The sequence below is a fragment of the Melanerpes formicivorus genome, unplaced genomic scaffold (assembly GCF_026170545.1).
Source record: "Melanerpes formicivorus ecotype bairdi unplaced genomic scaffold, bMelFor1.0.p_v2 SCAF_131, whole genome shotgun sequence".
Classification (NCBI taxonomy): domain Eukaryota; kingdom Metazoa; phylum Chordata; class Aves; order Piciformes; family Picidae; genus Melanerpes; species Melanerpes formicivorus.
The window spans coordinates 244,260-264,677 of record NW_027142483.1 but is presented as its reverse complement, the minus strand read 5'-3'; the positions used below and the strand labels follow the sequence as shown (position 1 = coordinate 264,677).

The 20,418-nt window shown below is 42.9% G+C and overlaps 1 protein-coding gene across 4 annotated transcripts in view; it reads right to left on the bottom strand.

Annotated features, from left to right (window-relative positions):
- Positions 1-20,418, bottom strand: part of HS3ST5 (heparan sulfate-glucosamine 3-sulfotransferase 5) — a 201,503-nt gene that overhangs the window by 14,278 nt on the left and 166,807 nt on the right. The window contains exon 2 of one of the 4 annotated variants that reach the window (XM_068168084.1): positions 18,693-19,214. The exons of the other annotated variants lie outside the window; for them this stretch is intronic. The gene's annotated coding sequence lies outside the window, so the exon portion shown is untranslated. The remainder of the gene's footprint in view (positions 1-18,692; positions 19,215-20,418) is intronic. 4 annotated transcript variants of the gene reach the window in all.

Sequence of the window (20,418 nt, the reverse complement as noted above, 5' to 3'; positions counted from 1 at the left end):
CAACAGTACAGAAGGCCCAGACCAGCTCTTTATCACATTCCTTTCTCAGCCTGACCTCCTCTTCTTTTTTGTGCATCTTACTGAAAGACATCGAGCAAGATGCTTTTGGGAGGAGAGAAACAACTTCAAAGCCCACTATTGCCTTTGCAGTGCCCTGTGCCAAACAGATATGCTGCCAGCTTGTCAGAGTGGTTACGAATCTCAGACGCTTTGATGCCCTTGAGGTCTCAGACACATCTGCTTAGGAAAACTGCCTTATTGCATCTGAGCCAGCCAGGCAGGCAGCCACGTTCTGCTGAATGATGACTAGGTTGCCATGATCCATGCTTAGCTACCGTACTCCAGGAATGCTTCCAAGCACATAGATCTTAATAGGACTTCATTAGTCCAAAAATACAGATGCTTGTCTCCTTGCCAGCATCCTGAGTATATTACCCTGCACTGCTCTTCATAGAGCACAAGATTAATCTGATAGGGTTGGCCCTTTTCTTGGAATTAATGGTGTTTCCCCAGCTACTTCCCTCCTTTTCTTCTGAAATGATCACCTTCCTTGTCTGCTCCATTTGTCAGGGATAGTGGAGCTGATGACACTAAGACAGAAAACCTGGGGAACTGCAATGCTGACTGCAGAAAGTGTATAATAGGTACTAATTTTACAGTCTTCAAAAGAGAATACCAGCCTCCTTTCTTCCAGATGGCATTACAACAGCTGCACCCAAAAATAGCAATCAAAAAGGAAAAAAAAAGAGGTTGAGGAGCAAAACACAGTGAAGTGGAAGAGAAGGGAAAGAATGGCTGCAAAAGTCACAAGAGAAATCATAAGATGGGCCACCAGCACTGCCAAATGAGAGTAAGGGTTTGGTTTTCAGTTCTGGGAAAGACTTAAAAAGATTATAAGTCCTCAGAGAGAAAGTTAAACAGGTAGGTAGCCAGAGCTTTCTTCTTCTGCCCTTCATTTAGAGTCATATCTTTGCCATGAACAGTTTCACTGCACCAAGGAGGGCGTAAAGGCAGAGAAGTATTGCTTAATGTAATTCAATGAGAAATAAAGTGACTTTTCCACTGCTTTGCTTGTAGGCTATTGCTTCTTTTTTTTTAACCCCTGGGAAAAAAGCTACCTTTTCCCAAATAATACCTGAAATAAAATATATGAAAGACACTTTGAAATTCTTTAATTAATTAAAACTGAAAGACAATTGAAGTAAATTCTTCTCTTAGCCATTATGTTGGCTAAATCTAGATCACAGAATTGCAGAATTATTGAGGCTGGAAAAGACCTCTGAGATCATCAAGGGCAGTCTGTGACCTAACACCATGACATCAGTTAAACCATGCCACCAAGTGCCACATCCAATCTTTCCTTAAAGACCTCCAGTAATAGCCCTCCTGCAACTCTGCACAGTTCTGTTTTCTATGACTTTCCTGACTGAGATGCACAACATTACTTGGAGTCAAAAGCAGTGATGGGAAAACTAACAGCCCAAACTTAACCAACTTGCAAATACATTTTGTTGGTACACTGCACTCAGTAAAAAACACCTAAGTAGACCTTTGCTCATAGCTTGTACTCCCCAGTGTGAAAAAATGTATGAGGTGACACACACATACCCTCCCTTCCATGCATATGTGGGCATAGAATCATAGAGTCAAAGATCATCAAGTCCAACCTGTCGCCACAGATCTCACGACTACTAGACCGTGGCACCAAATGCCACGTCCAGTCCCCTGTTGAAAACCTCTAGGGGCAGTGACTCCACCACCTCCCTGGGCAGCACATTCCAATGGCTAACAACTCTCTCTGTGAAGAACTTTCTCCTCACCTCCAGCCTAAACTTCCCCTGGTGCATCTTGAGACTGTATCCTCTTGTTCTGGTGCTGGTTGCCTGGGAGAAGAGACCAACCTCCCCTAGCTACAACTTCCCTTCAGGTAGTTCTAGAGAGCAATAAGGTCTCCCCTGAGCCTTTTCTTCTCCAGGCTAATGTTATGAAAAAAAAAATAATTTGAGTGAGTCTGAACATTGTTTTTTTGCAGCCTAATCTGGGTCTTAACTTCTAACCCATCATACAGACAGTCACCACATGGACTGTCCATGGTTTTGGATTCAGACACATTTTGTCTGACTGGTAAAACATGCTAGAAATGATGCCAACAGAAGAGGCTGTCACTTGTCTGCCACATACTTAGTGGTAAATCAGTGAAAGGAGAGGGAGAAAAGGGAAACAATGGTGTATCTAGATGTAAAGCTCATGTAATTTATCCAGGAACTTGAAATAACCTCTGGCCTATGCAGTTCACGTTTGTAGTGGTGATTACTCAGTGTAGCTGTCTGGTTTGGCTTTGATCCTGATGCTCATTTACAGAACCTCCATCCTAACACCTTTTGGGCTCATGGGCTGGCTGCAGCCTCAACACTGACTGTTTTCTGGTTTTATTTCATATAGGAAACTGCAAAATAATCTGCACAAGTCAAAATGTGTTAGTTGGGTAAGAATTAACTGCAGAACATCTCTACATCTCTGTTCTTTGTTTAATTGGCTTTGAAATATGCAAAACCACCTCCTCACATTCTAAAAGGGCTAATAGTTAGAGTAACTGCCATAGAAATATACAATAAAGTTAAACTGGTTCTGTTTGTCTATGAAAATATAGGCCCTAGAGAGTCCTGATTACAAATTGTGACACCATCAGAGTGAGTGACATCTTATAAATGTCTCAATAGTTTGAAGGGTTGATATAATAATAATAATAATAATAATAATAATAATAATAATAATAATAAACCCCCCCTCACAGATAATTTATTTGTCATTTGGTGGGAAAAAAGAAGGTTGAATAATTTATTTGGTCAATATTATTCAATCATCAATGGAACTAGTAGAAAAATTTACACATTTGCCTATGAACAATTTATTTATCAATTGATGGTAGCAGGAAATTAATGAAGTAAACAATATTTGAGTAAGACTCAACAGGCTCCCAGTGGCAGGCAGTATGGCCAGGGAAGAACTTAAGGAATGGATCCCTTTTGTCAGCCTGGTGATGAGCACAGTGGATCACCAAAGCACAGCTGCCCTGTGGCCACTTCTGTAGCTTGCTGATAGTGGTCACCTTCTTTCTCATCTACTCACCCAGGAGAACACAGATCTGTAAAGGTGCCCTGAGTGTGCTGTGTGATTTCTTTGTGTCCTTGATGACTGTGGGAAGCTGTTTGGAGATTCTTCCACTGGTGTTCCACTAGCTTCTGGTGTGCCCACTGAAGCCAGACAACACTGGCTCTGACATGTGCAGCAGAGGCTGTAGGTGCAATCACAGCCCTTCAGCAGCTTGCAACTTGTCGTGCTGCTGGGCTCTGCTTGGCAGGAAGGTAGGAAGCAGAGGGTTTGCCTCAGAAAGCTTACATGACACTGTCCCCTGTTCCTAGATAGACTGCACATGTAAAAATTAAAACTCCAGGGCATCTTAGAGAGGAAAAATCTTAACACCTTAAAATATTTCATGTCACGCCCTTAAAGGTCAAACCATCAAGCCACTCAAGTCACTACACTGGATTACACAAGTGTGGTTGTGCAGCTGAGCTGTGCAAGTCAAGCTGAAGTCAAGCAACAAACTGCTGATGTGCAGAGTTAAAACTAACCCTCTTACCAGCCATGTCTCCTCATGAATATGACTTCACAGGCTTGTAGCTGTGACCATCAAAATAATTTAAAGGCAGATCTTAGCTTAATATAATTTTTAGATTTGATTACTTTTTGTCTTTCCAACATGGCTGTGGCTTGCTATGTGATGCATTCAGAAACATCTCACTGCCTTCAGGTAGCATCCACTGGTTTGCTCCGAGTTTGCTCTACTGCCGTTGAACAGACCCACAACAAATCCAGCCTGAACATTAACTAAGAGCTGCAGCAGAATGCTGTTGATAAAAACCATCCCAAAATGGCTTTTGTTGTGTTATCATCTCACATTGTAACAGCTGTCATAAAAATACAAATATAAAGCAGGCACGAGGATGTCAGCAGAAGGGATTCCCCCCCCCCCCCCCCCCCCCCCCCGTTTTCAGCATGCTAAATTTAATGGCAGATATGTGTGCAGTTTGGGATGGAAACAGATGCCCTTTATGAATAGACTTAAGCAGAGGAATCAGCTGGCTTATATTCTCCTCTCAACTGCTATCAGGCTTTTTCTCCTGCTCTTTGTTCCTTTGTTAACGGTAAACTGTAAGCAGCGCAAAATCAAGAAATGAGGGAAAGTCTATGAATTATACACGGTCACAGAGTTTATTAGCGCTCCCCACTCCTCCTCCTGGGAGTCACTGGAGGAAGAGCTTTGAGCAATTTCCAAATTTTCAAATGGGTTCTCCATTTCTTTATCTCCTTCGGCTTTTGATAGGGCGCATAAATTATTTATCAGGGCTACCATTATTTCGTTAGCTTGCGCTGTCCTCTGGCACCCTGTCTGCAGAATGATATTCATTTTGCATTTGCAATTACTAAACTTAAAAGAAATCAGTTAATTTCCCCCCCTATTCAACGTTCTCATTTCACAAACTAATGTGCAAGGGTCTGAGATGTGAATAGAATTTCATTTTGACCTTGAACCCTAATTACTGTTTTCATCCTCTCATTTTCACCAGGAGATGTAACAGAAGTTTATGTAGGAAATATTTCTATTTTCCTTGCCTTATCTTTTCCTTTTTCTTCTTTTATTTTTTTTTTTTCAGGTGGGAAGATGGGATAGGAAATACATTTTTCCACATCATAAATTCACCATTAAAGCTTAACAAATTATGTGCTACGCTGGTTAAGTTCAGCGGAGAATCCTCTTTTATATGCTTTAACTTTGTCTCCTTGAAGTTAATTGTTGAGGCGGTTCATCTTATCCCTTCTCAGCTGCAATAACATCTGAATGGAGCAGCTTCTCAGTTCCAATCTGGTCTGGTCTGGTCTGGTCTGGTCTGGTCTGGTCTGATCTATTCTATTCTATTCTAGTCTAGTCTAGTCTAGTCTAGTCTAGTCTAGTCTAGTCTATTCTTTCCATTCTATTCATTCCATTCTATTCATTCCATTCCATCCCATCCCATCCCATCCCATCCCATCCCATCCCATCCCATCCCATCCCATCCCATCCCATCCCATCCCATCCCATTCCTTCACCTTGCAGAGTGTAAAGGAGGCACTTGTCTTTTGCCATGCTAGAATGTACAATATGTTCTTAAGCAAATGTTTATTATGATTGACTTCCTCCTGGTTTACTTCCATAACATGCTTGCTTCTCTTCCTGCCATCCCTCACTCTGCTCTGCTGACGCGCCTACCAGGTAGCAGGTTACTAGGCAGACTTCCATTAAACAGATAAGATGGATGGATAGATAGATAGAGAGATAGATAGATAGACAGACAGACAGACAGATGGATAGATAGCTTGCTTTACATCTAAACAAACATGCTAATTAGTCTAGAGGAAAACTTTATCCTTACTGTTTGATGCAAGAGCAGACTCTTGCTCAGGTGGCCAAGAAGACCGCCAACATCCTGGCCTGGATCAGGAGCTGTGTGATCAGCAGGACCAGGGAAGTGATTGTTCCCTTGTACTCAGCTCTGGTGAGGCCACACCTTCAGTATTGTGTTCAGTTTTGGGGCCCTCACTGCAAGAAAGATATTGAGATGCTGGAGCATGTCCAGGGAAGGGCAATGAAGCTGATGATGAGTTTGGAGGACAGGTGTTGTGAGGAACAGGGAACTGGAGTTGTTTAGTCTGGTGAAAAGGAGGTATTTAAAAGGCACAAAGATGTAGTGCTGAGGTACATGGTTTAGTACCAGACTTGGCAGAGTTAGAGAATGGTTGGACTTGAAGATCAGTCTTTCCCAACTGAAACAATTCTATGAGTCTATGATTCAATTACTCTGGATCAAAATAATTTCCCCTCTTGCCCATGTGGCTCATCTGTTTCCTGCCCCTTCCCAGGGCTCCTCAACTGAAGCTCTCTTCAAAAAGAGAAAGAAGGAGGAGAAGCGTTAGTGGAAGAGGGCTTGTGGCCATTTCTGTCCAGCTGTGGTTTCCCTTATACAAAGAAGACTCAGTGACATCCACCTAAAAACTCAGGTCTGCAAGGAGGTAACAGTGCAGAGCAGCTAGCTGTGAGAGGTTGTGACAGGGCTGCCTGTGCTGCTGAGCAGTGGCACATCCCCACCTGAGGCCCCTGTCAGGGTGGAGGAAGGATAGCAGTGTCACCCTTCTTCCCCCATGTGACAGCCACTCAGGCAAACAATTCTCCTCCTGGTATCTCTGCCACAGGCCTTGTGTGCAGGTGAAGATCACAGCCTAGAAGAAGGACACAATATTACAGCATTGCCTACAATTTTCTGTCTAGTGCCAGCTATGGATTAATTCACTGTTTTCTTTCAAATTGCACTCTGTCCTATCACTTCAGTCCTTTGCTTTTGAAGATTCTTCTCTCATAGCTGCATGAACATTGCTGCTGCTAACAAGCATCTTGTTTTTCTCTAGAAAATCATGGTGGGGTTTGTGCCATTAGCATGCTGGTGTCCTGCACTGCTTCCTTGAGCAATTCCCACTCCTGAAAATGGCAGGCACTTTTACTCTCCTGAGAGCATTAAATGTATTGTGTTTGATTAAATTTAAGGCATTTAGTAGCTCTGTGGGATTGATCCCACAGATATCATCAGTAAATTTGCTGATGACACCAAGCTGGGGACAGGAGTTGATCTGCTAGAGGGTAGAGAGGCTTTGCAGAGAGACCTCAACAGGCTGGACAGATGGGCAGAGTCCAACGGCATGAGATTGAACACATCCAAGTGCCAGGTTCTGCACATTGGCCACAACAACCCCATGCAGTGCTACAGGCTGGGGTCAGAGTGGCTGGAGAGCAGCCAGGCAGAGAGGGACCTGGGGGTACTGGTCGATGGTAGGCTGAACATGAGCCTGCAGTGTGCCCAGGCAGCCAAGAGGGCCAATGGCATCCTGGCCTGCATTAAGAACAGTGTGGCCAGCAGGAGCAGGGAGGTCATTCTGCCCCTGTACACTGCACTGGTTAGGCCACACCTTGAGTCCTGTGTCCAGTTCTGGGCCCCTCAGTTTAGGAAGGATGTTGACTTGCTGGAACGAGTCCAGAGAAGGGCAATGAAGTTAGTAAGGGGCTTGGAACACAGCCCTGTGAGGAGAGACTGAGGGAGCTGGGGCTGCTTAGCGTGGAGAAGAGGAGACTCAGGGGTGACCTTATTGCTCTCTACAACTACCTGAAGGGGGGTTGTAAACAGGCAGAGGTTGGTCTCTTCTCCCAGGCAGCCAGCACCAGAACAAGAGGACACAGTCTCAGGCTGCACCAGGGGAAGTTCAGGCTGGAGGTCAGGAGGAAGTTTTACACAGAGAGAGTGATTGCCCATTGGAATGGACTGCCCAGGGAGGTGGTGGAGTTGCCATCACTGGAGGTGTTCAGGAGGAGACTTGACAGGGTGCTTGGTTGCATGGGTTAGTTGATTAGGTGGTGTTGGATGATAGGTTGGACGTGATGATCTTGAAGGTCTCTTCCAACCTGGTCTATTCTATTCTATTCTATTCTATTCTATTCTATTCTATTCTATTCTATTCTATTCTATTCTATTCTATTCTATTCTATTCTATTCTATTCTATTCTATTCTATTCTATCCCAAATAGGAATCCAAGCAGGTGGCATGATGTCAGTGGCCACATTGTTATTATCAACAGAATCAGGCTTCTGTAGAGCGGGATATGAGTGTGGCACCTCTTATCTCCAAGTTAATGGTCCTGATGCTGTCTAACAGACCATGCAGCTGTAGAGATGTCTTTATGTTGTAGTGGGTGAGTTAAGGAAGCTACTAAATTTTGTTTTGTAAAACACAGGTATGCAGTAGGTACAAAGGTATCATGGAGCTGAAGCTTGCTTTCAATTGCAACACATACATCTGCCTTTCCCGTTTGTATTTGTGAGTATATGTTTGTATATATACAGAGTATATGTGTGTATATATACATATAATCTCAGGTGCTGGCTCAGAAAATATGTCAAAATAGCCTCAACAATAGCAGGTCTTTCAAACTACCCCATGTCAGAGGAACCATTCCTGTGGTCCTGCTGGGATTCCAGGAGCAAAACTTTTACATGAGTACACATATCCCAGGCAAACAGCAATTCCCTGCTGCAAGATGACTGTTCCCTTTTCTCTCTGCTTCTCCCCAGTTGCCTGTTGATAAGAAGCCTGTCCCATGGAGAAGATGTCAGGCTTCTGCCCAGTTTGCCCACACTCCCAGGCCACAAGGGAGATGGTCCCCTCTGATCTCTTGTGCAGGGTAGTTAGACCCCGGGAGCGAGTGTTTCCTTGCACTTGGACACCTTGAGACCCCTGGGGGCTCCCTGTGCTATTTATATGTCAGGCAGCAGATCACTGCATAGATCCTTAAGCTAGTACTACATCATCACTAGCACTAAGCATCATTCCACCCACCTAAGGATGTCATCCACATCAGTTTTCGCAGTGCCCAGCTATGGGCTTTATTCATACTGCTGGGTGAAGAACAGGGCTGATTAAAAGAAAGCAACACGCCATGAGTGTTCACACTCCTCATCCTCAATGCTCACAGCTCTACCAAGACACACTGAAGAAACCAGTTGTAGAACTATGAATGTGTTTGTTTCTTTGATGCACCAGGAAAGAAAAAATGAAAGGGGGGGGGGGAGGAAATAAATCTCTTTTGTCTCTTAGAATACTAACAGTTTCTTTCCATCTATAGAAATAACAAATGTCTGCTTTGAAATTCAGTCTGTCAGCTGAATATTAATGGAAAGCACTTCTGCAGACTAAATACTAGTTTGCAGAAGGTTAAAAATAATAGAAGAAGAGAAAGGGAAATTAAGCCATCCACCCAGTCTTCTCCTGGCAAGAAGAGACTGTTCTGGCCAGGGCTGCTCCTTCTCAGGTCACTGAGGGAGCCAGTCCCTGCACATGGAGGTTCCCTTGGTATTGCAGACTCTGTAAAGATGTAAATGGTGCACAACAAGAACAGCTGCTGGGCTTATCTTTGACCAAACAGAAGAGAATGCAATTGAGTTTGCTTTTGGCCAAGGAAGGTCTAGCCTAATGCTTTAGATAAAAATGCAGATCAGATTGTTCAGCACTAGCTTAACACCTGGATTTCCAGAGCAAGCTCCAGCTGCCACCTTACCGCATTCCCATACACTTCCCTGCAGCGTCCCAGCATCCAACCTTGATGCCTGCCATGCTGTGAGAATGCCACAGCCCCTCCTGCTTGTAGCTGTCTCAGGTTGCAGCTTGGAAAGGGTAAACTCATTTCACCAACAACTTCTTCTGTTCAGGGTTATTGTTTTTACCACCAGAGCCTTCCCTTGCCAGCTAACAGAAGTAATGGAGCTGAGACCTCTGCTGTGACTGGGGGTGCTTTGAGATCCACCAACCATCTGCCTTATAGGAAGGCAGATCTGTCTGAAATTCCCATGGAAGAACAATAGTATTATTACTGCTAATTAATAGTGGGCAAGGACACAAACTCACTCCAAATCAAATCAAGTTCCAATCAAGAAAAGAAAAGTCAACTGTGATTTCTAATTTATTGCATTTTAAAACCAGTCAGTCAGCTTTTGTATGTTTGGGTTTGTGGGGTTTTTATGCACAGGATCCAGCATCTTACTGATCCTTGGCTTTCTAGTGAGAGTGAGATTGAAGCAGAACAGTGGAGTGGCGGTGTTGTTGTTGGTTTTTCTTTTGTTTTTTCCCTTTAAATGGAATTGACTTTTTAAAAGGAAGATCTATTTTAATTAGAATTGTACAACGAGATTTGTCAAGCTCCCCTTCCTCTGGAAGTTTATTATGAAGCTATGTGGAGAGAAAGATGCTCTGTGTGTTTACTGTCTCCCAGAGGGCTAGCTGAAGTTAAAATGAACCTTTGTGCCTGCTAGCACATACAGACCCCATGGGCCTCCTAAATTCCTGCTCAGCAAAAGCTGCATCACACTCAAAAAAGGGAAAATATGGCCTTTCGACAGCATGGCATATTAAGTTTTCCCTGGTTCCCCCTTTCTGAGAATCAGACTCCAACATAACATACATGGATGCTAAAGAGCCCAGATGGCTGGTTCAGCTTTAAATTAATAACATCAGTACTCCAGTGAGATGGGGCATGATACAGTTGTTAAGTTTGTTCACTCCTGTCCCTTCTGTGTGTTACACTAATAGTTTAATTTAGTGCTTTTGGCTGTCCTCTCACTTCAAGCTTCAAGAAACTGTTGCTGACAAGCAGATGCTTGTGTTTTGCCACAAACATTCAGAATTAGGGGGGACATTCTACACATTCTTGACTCAGATTGTGACACTTAAACCCTTGGGAAGCTGGAATAGTAAAGCTAAAATATGTAAGTTAGGTCTTTTCATGCCACAGAGAAGAAATATTGCAAAAGTCAGAGTTGCCACATTTCTGGGCTCTGGGTAGCTGATGGCTGTGTTTCAAAGAGAGGTTAGTAAAGAAAAAACATAATATGGACCAAGAATTTCCTATCATGCAGGATGAATGAAAGAATCCCGAATAATAAGGATCATGAATCAGTGGAAAGCAATAAAAAAGGACATGCAGCAGGGCTGAAGGTAAATCTGTAGCCAAGTGAGTCTTTGGAAAAACAAATCAGCATGAAACCAGCCATCTATTGGTAAGGAATGACCATCAAAATCATAGAATCAGTAAGGTTGGAAGAGACCTCAAAGATCATCAAGTCCAACCTATCACCCAACACCTCATGACTATTAAACCATGGCTTCAAGTGCCACATCCAATCCCTTTGTGAACATCTCCAGGGATCTCCACCACCACCCTGGGCAGCACATTCCAATGGCTAACAATTCTCTGTGTGAAGAACTTTATCCTCACCTCCAGCCTAAACTTCCCCTGGCACAGCTTGAGCCTGTGTCCTCTTGTTCTGGTGCTGATTGCCTGGGACAAGAGGCCAACCCCCTCCTGGCTACAACCTCCCTTCAGGTAGTTGTAGACAGCCATAAAGTTTCCCCTGAGTCTCCTCTTTTCCAGGCTAAACAACCCCAGCTCCCTCAGCCTCTCCTCACAGGGCTTGTGCTTGAGACCTCTCCCCAGCCTCGTTGCCCTTCTCTGGACGTGCTCAAGAGTCTCAATGTCCTTCTTAAATTGAGGGGCCAGACCTGGGGTTTCAGTATCAGAATACAAGAACTCTGGATAAAGACACACTATATTATCAGCAAAGAAACAAGGCTACATTTCATTGAGACTGAACAATCCAATTCATGTCTTGGCAGAACCAACATCAAACCTTTTGGGACTTCATGGAAAGAGTGACTTACACTGGTAAGTACAATAACAGAGAGGTCTTCCCATTAACTAGGATCCCAGACATTTGTCCCTGCTTACAATATGCATTATTATTTCTCTCATTGTTTCATCTTCTTCCCAAAGGACGGTTAAAGTTGTTTTGGAATTAATGTCCCTCTCTTCTTTGCTTTGCTCTAAATATGAGGAAAGCCAGGAACTGGCTTTGGTGTGTATTACGTTCCAGCATTCCTGATCAGGTGATGTTTCTCTGCTTCCATGGGACATCTCCCATGCTCCCATGGGACAATATCATGCAAGAGGGTTTGTAACCACTGCAGCTCCAAGATCCACCATCCCAAGCACACTTTTTCTTTCTGAAGAATAAACCTGTCAGTAACTGCTCCTCTCCATCATTGCTTTTAGGGGAGGAGGAAAACTCACTATATTCTTCTTGCACTCTCCATGTTTTCTCTAACTAAATTATATTTGCCACTGTAAAAGACCTATTGATTAATTTCATAGATCTTTCTTCTGCAGATTAATGTCTTACTTTTTATCTTACTTTCTTGTCCAGTATTCACTTCAGTGTTTAGGCATTCCCAGCATCCCAACATTCTGAAAGCTTTATAGCATAATTTCTTAAGCTCTCCATTCTTTTGTCCTTTCTGTATCAGCCTGGGAAAGGGTGAAATCACACAAGCCCTCAGCAACCAACAGCCACTAACAGGTCCCTTTTCCCCTAGGGTGGTATCTGGTGCAAAGATGACAAGTGCCAAAAGGATTTGTCTGTCACTCAGGCAACTGACATCAGGATAGCTGGGCTAAAAATTGACTCCAAACCCCAGCAGGGTTGGGTAAGAATATATACAATTTTCTTCTGTCTTTCTGACACCACTGCTTGATTCTCGTCCCCCCTTCAGCTAGAGCCTAGGGAAGTCAGTCTGGGTGTGATGCTGCAATAAATCCTGAGGATTCCAGCAGAGGCAACAAGAAGACAACTAATATACCCTTGTGATAATGGAGTGGGCAAAGTGACTGGGTAGGAGAAACAGGACATAATGCTTAATGATACAAGTTCTCCTCGGTCAGTGCCCTAAATGTCAGAAGTCTCACCAGACAATTTAATAGACACAGCAATCTGCCTTCAGAGCCACCCAGTGGAAAGTCACATTCCCCCTAGATGTTAGCCTTAAATTACAGTCTCACAATGTGCACTCTTCACACTGCACTGAATATTTCGACTTTGGAACAGTTTCCCATCTGCATACAGCAATTTGCTTGTTGATGTTTCGGCATGACTGACATAATTCAACAATCTGGCTTGTTAGGTTGCTTTGTAACTATGTAAAACTCTGACAATTATTATCCCAGCTGAGTGGGGACATGCTTCCTGTGACACAGTAAACAAATGTAGCAAAGGAGGCCTTTTTTTTTTCACCAAATGATTGCTCCAACCCCCTAATGAGAACGTTAACTTATTTCATTAGGGCTGCACCACACCAGGAGCCTTAATGAATCCTGAAGTCACACAGCTCTGTTTCTTGAGCCAGGGGTAGTGTGGCTAGAACTGTACTGCCTGCAGATTTTTTTCTCCTCCCATCTTTAGCTGCATGCTGCATTATAATGAACCCATTTGTTATCCTGTCTGCAAAAAGACATTTCTTTGAAATTCCTGAGATTTGGTTTCTGAACCTACCAAACTCCTGTGAGGAGTGCTTCTCCTCATAAATCAGTGCCTCTTAATGGAAAGAACCAGATGCAACAGTGAGTAATGATGGGTTAAAAAATAAGAATAAATCAACCTGTTCATTAACCTGCTTGCACAGTAAATTCTCTGTGCTCTCAAGGCCAGGATTTAAGACAATTCCTCTAAATCAAAGGATCCTTATGAATCCTGCTCTCCAGCTCCCTTCTGTAAGTTATGTTTGGGGAGTCAATGAGCATTTGTAGGGGGTGCTTTTGAGGTGTTCACAATCCTCAGCACTGATTTATTTGGAGAGAATAACACATGGTGTACCCAGGGGAAAAAATCATTACCTTAGTTTTGGTGCAGCTAATTACAATAAGTCTCTATCACACTCACCATCTACCCTAATTATCTGGGGAATTGGCAGTGTTTAACAATGAAGGAAAGAGCGCTCCAGTGTCCAATTAAGGTTCTCTTTGAGGATTAATAAATCATGTCTCATCAGCCCCACTGACCCAGAGGTGCTAATCTTCACCTTATCACTAATCTTAAAGCAAAATTCTGCAGATCAAGAGCAGCAGAATGGTTGAGTTAATTGTTCCATTAGGCTGTTGAAGTCTTTATAGCCATGTCCAATACTGCACTCTTCCCTGAGCATCTTCACATGTTCTGCTACAGAGCAGAAAGCAGCAGAAGGATGGCCACAGCTATTTGATGGCTCAGATTCTACTCCACACCCAGCTGTTTTGGTCTAACTACACTACACTGACACACTGAAGCAACTGCACTGAGAAGATGATAAACAGTCAAGAGAGGGTTTAGCACATCTAAATGCAGTTGCAAAAGGAAATAAATTATGTAGTCAATAATGGAAAGAAGTCTTAACAGTTATCTGCCCTGTAAACAATATCCTTGATTAGAAGACATAAGCAATATGGTTTTATTTAAGGGCAAGGATCCAGATATTTCACTGGGAGAGTTTTTCTCATTGACAAGCTTACAGTAATCATGGAGAACATGGCAAATTGAGTTAAAATATGCCCTTAACTGGTACAATAAAACAGAAATCACATTTTAGCTGGGTTCCCAGCCTGTATTTCCTTTTGTTTCTATGTAATCAGGCAGGTTAAATTCTTCTGGTGTGAATGGTCCCCAAAAGTACTGAGCTCACATTAAAAATCTATTTCATAACCATTGCTTTTCAAAAACAGTTTCTCCTCCTGATTTGAATTAAGCAGGAATGAAAATGGAATTGTTACCTTTCAGGGCATGGGTCACCTACTTGTGTGTCATTGAACAAATGGGGGAGAGAAAGAGATGGGATCAAACCCAGAATAATTTCATGGGATGGGCAGAGGGAAAAGAGAGGAGGAATGGATTTCTGAAAGGCTTTTGACAGCATTACCTTTATTCCTGTTCGCACAGTATTTACTTCCCCATACCTGTCTCCTTTTCTTCTAAACAAAACACAAACCTCTGCTTTTGCTCTCCCCACTCCATCACCCCCATGAAAGCAATGAGACTCAGAGACACTTCCCTCTTCCAGGAGCAAGAGCCCATGCTGGATTCAAGGGGGCAGAAGCATGTTCTTGAAAGAAGGCAAATGTTAAAGGCAGGTTCAAGTGTTGAATTAGCGTAGAGAAAAAGTAGTTATTCCCCATCCCCTTCTCTTTTCTCCAAACTCTGTTACATATTACATTATTTCCTGAAACTCAGGCACAAGCCTCTTTTACACTCTGAATTCACTCCTGAGTGTAACAGCTGAGCAGACAGAGCAAACATTCAACAATGGAACTGGGGTTTAGTGGTTTGGTTTGGTTGGAGTTTGGTTTGGTTTGGTTGGGTGGGTGTTTTGTTTTGGTTTGTGTTTTTTGTTCTTATAAAGATATCTCCCTGAGAAAGTGGAGCTCTTGGACAGCTGCTATTTAATCCATATTATTACTCTTTTTTCTTTCTTTCTTTCTTTTCATTTTTTTATGATCTCATTTCAAAGATATTTCAGATAGATTCCTTTCAAAATAAAACCAGATAAGCTATTATCATGTCTACCCTCTCTGTCCTGTGCTGAGAAATAGGACGTATCATTACACTGACTTCAAAGCATTTCATCTGTAAAAAAAGACAAGTGACTCACACATAAAAGTGTACATTTTATAAAGCACCCAGATTGGATCATTTAAATGATTAATCTAACCAATACTTTTGAGATAAATTGATTTGCCTTTCTTTCCCTACTTATCATCCTCTCTCCCCTTCAACGATTCAGCGTTCAGCCAGATACCACCAGGCATACAACACTCCCAAGGTCACTCTGCTCTCCTCCTTCAAGCCCCCCCCCCATTAAAGCCTTTTTCTAGCATAAGACTAGGAACAAAACAAAATTAATCCTCCCTTGCCCTCCAGCCTAAGAGGATTCAAACTCACATATCTCACCTCTCAAGGGACTTGCAACCTCTCCATCTACAAACTGGTGTCTTTACGGATGCACATGCATACATGAATACTCAGACAGAAGAATTGCTCTGTGCTGCTCCTAAGAAAATGGTTTTATTTTACATGAAATAATATAGGATTGCTTGGGCCAGAGAGCAGAACAGGTTATGACTGTAGGGGCAGCAATGAGGGGGCTCATCTGGGAAAGAGATCTGTTTTTTGCTCTTTGCTTCAAAGACTCCTTGCTGTTTAAACTGGTGACTGCTCTGAATGAAAGCCTGAACTGAGCCCTTCCCTTTGCCCTGGCTGGTGAAGTGTGTGAGCCCCCACTTTCCAGGTGACTGGTTAGGTGCAGCAGGAGGAAAAGAGGTCTTCCCTTGTTTACTGCAGCTTGTATCTGCATTGGGGCAGATTCTGGTGCTGAGTGTCTGCTAGGTCATCATCTGGTTAGGCCACTGCCTTAGCAGATACCTCCAAAAGTTTAGCAAGATCTCAGAAAGCTCAGAATTCAGCTACAGCTGTGTTCCTGTTATGCTGTACTGGTGTTAGATTGACTTATCTTCCTATGGGGTGGAGGAGATGCTAGGGCTATCAGTACCTCTTCTGAGCCAGGCTTAAAGAAAAGTAATGGCACACCAGTTAAGAGTCCTAGCACAAACCAAAGACCCTGCATCCCTAAAGCTGTATCCTCAAACAAGGCAATTCTCCACCCATTTCCCTAGCCATGCCAGATCACAGAGATGTCTTCAGAACATGTCTAAAGCCGGTGTTAAGAGTTACAGGATTACGTATTTCCAACAGCTGGGTTACTCAGCTGAGTTATCAGGATTCACATCCTTGCTCCAGAACTAATAATTGATCACAAGGCCCTGTTCACACTGACTGAAAAAAAATGAATGAATGGATGAAAGAAATATCAAGGGAAAATGCGAAACATCATTGTGTCTACACAGTGTCTATGCCTTTGTCTACAGAAAGAAGGCTTGGCATCTAACTGTAGGGCAGAGTCTGCAGCCAAGAATATCAGGAGGAAGGAGATTTCTGTCTCGTCAGTGGCAGATGCTTCTTTCCACTTAATTTCATTCCTGGATTGCTCATGTGCCTTCCTGTGCAATTCCAAGGTGGAGCACCATGCCAGGAACTGAGGAGCCCAGGGCATACTTGTTAAATCTTCTGTGTATCACTACCAGTATTCTATATGCCTGAGCACCTAAGTGAGTGTAACCCAGAGCCCTTCATGTGTTTAGTTCTTAAAGATGTGCAGAAGTGGTTCTAAGGCTGGCTGAAATCATTCATATTAGTTTCAGTTGCTGTGTCCAGAAACTGCACTGGCAATTGTGGTGACAAAACAAAATTGTTTAGCCAAAGAGCGTTATTATGAGACAAGTAAAATGTTTGGAAAGTAGTTGATGTCAGATCATTCCCATTCATGCATTTAAAACCCAGAGTTATAAAATGCATTCAGCTCATCAGTGTTTTGCCTTTCATATTTCTTGTTAATTTTGTTTATTGTAGAATTCCGCTGAGTGAATATCTCCACACATTAAGTGCACAACAGAGCAGGGGAATAATTTTATCTTCTCTTGTCTCCCTCTGCCTGAATTTTAATAATAGTAAGTCTGAATGGCTATGATGTAAAATTAAAAGCAGCATGTCTGACAAACCAGGCAGGATGCATCAGCAGCCTCAGGATTGCCTTGCTTTCCAGATTTGTGGCAAATTGTGCCTGGCTTATACAGAAGTCACTCTTAGCCTCATCTTTCTTCTCAACAGAAAAAGAGATCCTACATTTATGGTTCTCATTCTGTTTGGCAACCAAAAGAAGGGGACAAAGAGAGAAGAGAAGAAAAGGGAAAGAGAAAGGGAAAGGAAATGGGAATGGGGACATAAAGGGGAATGGAAGGGAAGGGAGGGGAAGGGAAGGGAAGGGAAGGGAAGGGAAGGGAAGGGAAGGGAAGGGAAGGGAAGGGAAGGGAAGGGAAGGGAAGGGAAGGGAAGGGAAGGGAAGGGAAGGGAAGGGAAGGGAAGGGAAGGGAAGGGAAGGGAAGGGAAGGGAAGGGAAGGGAAGGGAAGGGAAGGGAAGGGAAGGGAAGGGAAGGGGATTAAAAACCTGTCTGAGATGATGGAAAATAAAAAGGGAGCCAAGTGTTCATCTCTAATTCAACCACCTTCGGGTCCTCAGCCCAGATAACCAGGCATCCATTTGTAATCCAGTTGCAGCCCTTAATAGAAGGCCAAATTCAATTTGCTGGACTCTTAAAAATGAACTTTTATTTTAATCAGCTGGAACCTGAACCTCATCAACACGAAATCAATAGGGGTATTTCCACACATTGAATATGCTTTGAATTACACTTTTGATTTGCCACAGCTTTTTCCTAGTCTGGGGCATCTTTTTCTGCCAGTAGCTGAAAGATTGCCAGTTTACTGCTGTGGTAGTTGGTCTGGCTCCCCACACAAGTCAGAACTTCATTTCTCCATTTACTTATTTTCAGTTCAAAATACTTCTTTTGTAAGCCGAGGAAAATGATAGTTGAGGTGAGGATTTATTTGGGATAGATATATAGTCAGGAGAAATGTTCTTCTGTAATGGAAAGAGGTGAATAGAGACGGATGAATAGAGAGAGTGAAGCTACCACTATAAATGGAGCAGTATTTCTTCCATCCAGGAGGTAAAGCTAGATGTGGAAGTACACAAAGACTTAATAAGTGCTGATAAAGTAAAAAACCTCTCTCACAAGGCTGCCTGCACACTAAATACAACCCTTCCCTCTGGGTCTCTGTTCATTCCTGGAAGATCAGAGCACCAGTGGGCTGTGTGCCACATCCAGTTTCATAGTTTCATAGTTTCATTCAGGGTTGGAAGGGACCACAAGGATCATCTAGTTCCAACCCCCCTGCCATAGGCAGGGACACCCTACTCTAGATCAGGCTGGCCAAATGAGGTACAGACAAATAGTTGCCAGATTTGATGGGATAGACTGGTGTGAGCTTATTTTGGTTACCAAGAAGGAATCTTTCTTATAGACCTGGAATAATATTACTCACTAAGAGATTTGCAAGGCAGAAATTTTGGTTAGAAGAGCCTGATTTCTGTTTGCAATCTTAAAGAAGAATCTAATATGGGTTTTGAAAATGGTGGCTATTGCAGTTTGCATCTGATTCTTCAAGGCAAATAGAGAGGCAGCTGCTAGATGCATTTTCCTAAACTGCTTTGTATATCCCTAGGTGAGGATGATACAAACTCACCAAATGGTATGCTTGGATTACCCCAGAGGGATCACATGTCTCTTCTGCTGCCCTTCATTTAAAAGAGAGTCTCTTGCAAGTCTTCTTGCTGTGGGCTCCATCTTTCTGAAGGGAAACTCTTCCCAGGTCTACTCCATCTGAGTGCACACCTCTCTAGGAACAGCAGCACTCTCTTTCTACTCTTTCCTTGCTGAGTATAATTTCTATGGTTACAGGAACTCATTGCAAGCACAGATTATTATGTCTTTTTAAAATTGGGTTTACTCTGCTGCAAGCTCAGCCCAGCCAGTTGATCTTCTCCAGCATTTAAATTCTTCTCTTTGTAATTTCTTTTTCACCATCTCACAATTTTCTCAGTTCAAGAAATTTTGTCAACATAGTTGCTCTCAGCATGTTGTCCACATTAGCTCAGCAAAAGAAGATAATCTGATGTTGGGACATACAGAGTCTTGTGGTAAAAAGTCTTACTTCACTTCCTGACAAGCCTAGCAGCACAGCTATTTCCCAAGGGAGGTGGCCTTCCTTTAAAAAAAAAAACAGAAGAAGAAAAAGGGGGGAAAAAAATCAATATTGACTCTTGACACATTTTCATTTACATCACTGCATGGCTTTCAGTCTGGGCACAAATCAATAGCCAGCTTTTAACACTGCTCAACTAGTTTGTTCTATGTAAAAGAAGAGAGATGTGCCTCAAGTGGGTTGTTTTTCCCTTTGGGCTCCAGGAAGACTCTCCACCATTAATACTGTGTGATTCTTTGAAATGAAGTTGAGTTTATTTGACTGCTCTTTCTGTGACTGATCAGAAAAGCTTGAACTGTAATATTAATCACACAAGGTTTTCTTCATCACCACTTACAGTCAATTGACTTTGTACTTAGTGAAAGCATCTCAAGCAGCCAACTCCATGTACCAGAGGGCAAGAAGTCAATAGGAGGAAGAAAGATTTAGTTTCAAAACACACAGAGCACAGCCTGTGGAGCTGCTGCCACACACACACTGGGCACGTTACCATACTGCAGGTGCATCACTATTGCATGTTTTTATTTGCAGGATGGAGGCATCTGCATCACCTCATTTGTTTTTGTTGAATAAGCCTCCTCCTCAGTTGACTGCAGCTTTTCTTTCAGTCTAGGGTTTACAAGGGAAATATAGAGACCTGATGGCTCCTCCAAATTGCACTGGGTCCAGCAACTATTTAGTTTCAATTCAACTCTCTGCAGATTTCATCAGAGTATTGACCCATGAAGCAGGCACCTTCTGTTTCAGATCTACTGATGACTGTTCCTCAAATGCCAGGCATATGTCATGCCAATCCTACCACCCATATGCTTCACAAATGCCAAGTTGCCTAAGATCCTGTTCATACCACTGTAACAGTCGCTTGCAGTGAACCTTCTAAACCCACACCTTCGTCATGCATTGATTTTTGAATACAGGAGAGCAGGAGTACAAATACCCAGAGGTACAACATCATCACTTCGGTTTCCTGGAGTCTCAGCACCTCACCTCAGAGAGTTTTTAGCTCATGAAGCCTCCACAGAAGTTTTCACGCCAAAGGAGTGCACGCAACATTGAAAACAAGAGTCTAGAGGATTCATTTATTGCATGCAATACCTTAGAAATGTTCTGTGCTAGGAGCAGACTCCCTGTGAAGTCCAACACACCATAAAAAGGGCAATCATGTCTTTTCCTACAGAACATTTTAGACATGCATGACTAAAGCCTT